We start from the raw sequence: 5,171 nt of genomic DNA on the forward strand, positions 1-5,171 counted from the left end.
CAAACCGAAGTTTGATAAAACCGAACGCCCACCCCTACTTAAAAGTGATTTTCAGTTAACGGCAAACAACATGTGTACGGTTAGTTTGAGTTTACTTTTCAAATGTAAATGAGCACTCATGTTTAAACTTAACCAGGAGGCAGTGGATTTTGTGGAAATTTTTATTAGTTAAAACACTTGTTGCCTAATAACTTAAAGAACACCCATATCTTCGAATTAAAAGCGAATGAGTTCATTAATGGATTAAGAAGTTGAGTTATATTTATAATTCAAAGTCTTTATTAGCCTCGCACCTTTGAAGGTATTAATTCCTTCATAATTAGTCCAATTATAGGATTAATTCATTAATTGAATTGAAGATATAATTGAAATGCTAAAAAGACCAAAATGCAGTTCTCATGGCCCCTTTTGTTGCTCTCCATGGAGAGCAACAAAAGGGTTTCAAAGTCAAAACACTTGTTGAAATAGCTGAAAGATCCCTCGTATCTTTTGAGTTATAAATCGGTGAATTCATTAACGAATTAAGAAGTTGGATTATACTAATAATTCAAAGTCTTAATAAACCGTGCACATTTCAAGGTATTAATTACTTCATAATTAGCCCAATTATATAATTAATTCATTAATTGAATTAAGGACATAGTTAAATGCTAAAAATGATTTTTTAGAGTAAAACGCCTCCAAAGTTCTTTTTTTTTCAAATAAAAATATACTTTCTTTCTTTTTCTAATTAATTAGTCATGAATATGCTTCTTTAAAACTTTATACATATAACTATTTGAACACATTTTCTAAACAAGTTATACAAATTTGTATCCATAAAATGTTAGGTCCGCAAGTAAACCGCACTGGGCGGATCCTTAATACTAGGGTGCCTAAAACCTTTTCTAGGCGATCACCAGAACCCTTACCCATTCTCTGAATTTTGTTTTAAAGGTTTTCAATAAAATTAACCTTTAAACTGGTTTCCTAATTCCCATAAAATAAATTCGGTGGCGACTCTGTTTGTTCACGACAAAGAGCCAAAGTTATGAAAAACTTTTATGCGCGAGTGTAAAAGCGGACCGTAACAGACGCGTAAGAGTTCATCTTGGATATGCTTGAGTTGTCACATTGGATAGGGATCTTAGAGTCCCATGGAGTTGACTATGTGTCCTACCAGTTTCGCAGGGACGCAACGACGTTGGAGGTATTTTATTGCTTGCAGGCCAGAGGGTTCTGCTCCAGTAACTTAGACACAGTTCTACCAGGCCTTCCTTGAGAAGTATGTACCCCGGGCTTTGAGGGAGGCGCGTAAGGATGAGTTTCTGTATCTTCAGCTAGGGGGATTGTCTCTGGAGGCCTATGTGAGTCGCTAGTTGAATCTGGCCTATTATTTAGCTCCCTTGATCCCTACTGAGCCTGACCGAATTTGACGCTTTGTTGGTGGGCTCGTTGGTTCTCTTCAGATTCCTTGCATTCAGATAGAGGCTATGGGTGCTTCCTTCCAGTCCATCGTTGAGCATGCTTCTTTAGTCGAGGTCGCTAAGGCCCGTGCATTTGCAAGGGGTAATGAGAAGAGGCAGCGACAGATTGGGAGTTATGGTGGTTCTAGCTCGAGGGGCATCGGTCAGTCTTCTAGGCTGTATCAGCCATATTCTGGCCACCCTGTACATTCAGTTTTGCAAGCTTCCTCTAGTGAGCCACCCAGGCAAAGAGCTCCTGAGAGCTCGTTTTCTCGACCAGTATACAGGGTTGTTCTAGCCGGCTCCTAAGCTTCAGTCTATCAATCTCTGCCTTCTACGAGTTGTTTTGTATGTCGGGAGGTTGGTCACATTGCTAGGAGGTATCCCCGATCCAGGCAGGATCATCAGTCCCAGAGGACTCTGACATCGTCAGGTACTCGAAGTAGTGCTTCTCAGAGGGACGGTGCTCAGTCAGGCCGCGGTGGTTCTCAGGTTTCTAGACGTGGATCCCAGGTTGGTAGAGGTAGGTCTCATAGTTTGAGAGGTGGATCTCAGTCTGGACGTGGTGGGGGCCAATGTTACACATTTTCAGGTAGATTCGAGATAGAGGCATCAGATGTTGTTATTTCAGGTACCGTTTCTATCCGACATAGAGCAGCATCTATGTTATTTGATCCTGGATCCACTTATTCGTATGTGTATGCATATCATGCCGTTGATTACGACTTGCTTTGTGATAGCCTAGTTGTACTTGTTCATGTGTCTACTCTGGTTGGAGATTCTGTTAGTTGATCGAGTTTATTGGTCTTGTCTAGTTACTTTTATGGGGTATGACACTTGGGTAGATTTGATGATTCTTGATATGGTGGACTTTGACATTATCATGCGTATGACTTGGCTTTCTCCTTATCCTGCGATCTTGGACTATTATGCCAAGACAGTCACTTTAGCTATGTCAGGCATTCCTAGACTTGAGTGGAGGGGTACTCCTAGACTCGCTCCGAAGAAGATCATTTCCTTCCTTCAGGCGAAGAAATTAGTCAACAAGGGGTGTTTAGCTTATCTGGCTCATGTGCGTGACACTACTGTTGCATCTCCACCCCTTGAGTCCATTTCTATTGTAAGCGAGTTTGCGGAGGTATTCCCCTCCGACCTGCCGGGTATGCCACTCGATCGCGACATTGACTTTTGCATCAACTTGGATCCTGGCACTCGCCCTATTTCTATTCCTCCATATCGAATAGCACCGACCGAGTTGAGAGACCTTAAGGAGCAGTTGCAGGATTTATGAGCAAGGGGCTCATTAGACCGAGTGTCTCCCCTTGGGGTGCTCCTGTGTTGTTTGTAAAGAAGAAAGATGGATCTATGAGGATGTGCATTGACTATCGCCAGCTGAATAAGGTTTTCGGAACAAGTGTCATATGCCTCGTATTGATGATTTATTTGACCAGCTTCAGGGGTTCTGTGTTCCCGAAGTTGACTTGCGTTCAGGCTACCACCAGCTAAGGATCAGGGCTGGGGATGTTCCGAAGATAGCCTTTCGGATAAGATATAGACATTATGAGTTTCTGGAGATGCCATTTGGGCTTACCAACACCGGAAGTATCACAATATGGACATTACCGTGCTGCATTAACACACATACTAACCCAACACCGGAAGCATCACAATATACAACATAGCCATCTGGCCCTTCTGGGAGTGTCAAGAATGGGGCTGAGGTTAATTTGTCCTTCAACTCTTGGAAGCTGCGTTCACAAGCATCATTCCACTGAAACTTAGCTGACTTTTGGGTTAGCTTCGTCAATGGGGCTGAAATAGAGAAAAATCCTTCTACGAACCTTCTATAGTAACCTGCCAATCCCAGAAAATTACGGACTTCTATGGGCGTCATAGGCCTTGGCCAAGTCTTCATAGCTTCAATTTTCTGAGTATCAACTCGAATGCCATCATCTGAAATAACATGGCCAAAAAATGTCACAGAATTCAGCCAAAACTCGCACTTTGAAAATTTTGCATACAATTCTCGAGTCCGAAGAATTCCAAGGACAATACGTAACTGGTCTCCATGTTATGATTTTGTGCGAGAGTATACTAGAATATCGTCAATGAATACTATTACAAATAAATCTCAGAGAGGCCTGAATATATTATTCATCAAATTCATGAACACTGTCGGAGCATTAGTTAACCCAAATGACATCACCCAGAATTCATAATGGCCATATCTCGTCTTGAAAGCTTTTTTGGGAATATCTTTTTCTCTAACTCTCACTTGATGATAACTTGACCTCAAGTCTATTTTAGAAAACCACTTGTCACCCTGTAGTAGATCAAATAAATCATCAATTCTCGGAAGAGGATATTTGTTCTTTATCGTCACCTTATTCAACTGTCTATAATCGATACACATCCGTAAGGAACCATCTTTCTTTCTCACAAATAGGACTGGTACTCCCCATGGTGATGAACTGGGTCTAATAAACCCCTTCTCAATCAAATCTTTCAACTGTGCCTTTAGCTCTTTCAATTCTGCCGGAGCCATTCGGTAAGGAGGAATAGAAATAGGCTTGGTGTCCGGCCACACATCAATAGCGAAATCAATCTCTCTTTCCGGAGGAAGGCCTGGGAGTTCATCTGGAAATACATCCGGAAATTCATTCACTACCGGAACGGATTGGAAAGTTAGCGACTTTGCTTCGGTGTCATGAACTCGGACTAAGTGATAAATATAGCCTTTTACTATCATTTTTATTGCTTTAAGGTAGAAAATAAACCTACCCCTTGGAAATGTTGTATTACCCTTTCATTCAAGCACGGGCTCTCCCGGAAATTGAAATCGAACTACTTTCATTCGACAGTCAACATTAGCATAACATGACGCCAATCAATTCATACCCATAATCACATCGAAATCTAACATCTCCAGCTCAACTAAATCAGCTTTAGTTTGGCAGTCGCATATCACAATTACACAATTTTTGTACACTTGTCTAGCTATCACAAGATCACCAATCGGAGTAGATACCTCAAAAGGTTTAATTGGCTCAGGTTTCACCCTCAATACGACCAGCAACATACGGAGTAATATAAGATAGGGTAGAACCCGGATCTATCAATGCATACACATTATGGGAAAATACAGATAATATACCTGTAACCACATCCGGGGAGGACTCAAGATTCTGTCGTCCGGCTAAAGCATACATACGGGGTTGAGTGGCACCTGAAGTAGATGCTCCCCCTCTGCCTCTACCTCGTCCTGCTGGGATCCGGGGAGTCTGCCCTACCGGGTGCACTGAAGAAGAACCAGCCGCTGATCTTGTGAGCTGGACCCCAACTCTATCACTCATCGACGGGAAATCTCGCATCATGTGCCCAACCTAGCCACAGGCATAGCAAGCATCTGAATCTTGGCGACACTGTCCGGAATGTAATCTACCGCACTGGCTGCATCGCGGTACTAGGGATATCCTCTGGCTATAATCTCCCCCAAACTGAGAATCTGAGGCCCTCGAACTCTGACCCTGTCCTGAAGGGAAAGAGCGATCAAATCTCCTATCTGCAAATCATGGAGGCGCACTAGTCGCCGACTGGCCTGAGTGTCTAGAATATGCCTGCCTTGATCCCTCTCTATAATCACTACCTGCCCCCATAGATCTGGCCCTCTTGCTTTGCCCTCTATCAATACCACGATCACCCCTTTGCGGATGTTGTTGTCCTTCT

This window comes from Lycium barbarum, chromosome 2 (genome assembly GCF_019175385.1).
Source record: "Lycium barbarum isolate Lr01 chromosome 2, ASM1917538v2, whole genome shotgun sequence".
Lineage (NCBI taxonomy): Eukaryota > Viridiplantae > Streptophyta > Magnoliopsida > Solanales > Solanaceae > Lycium > Lycium barbarum.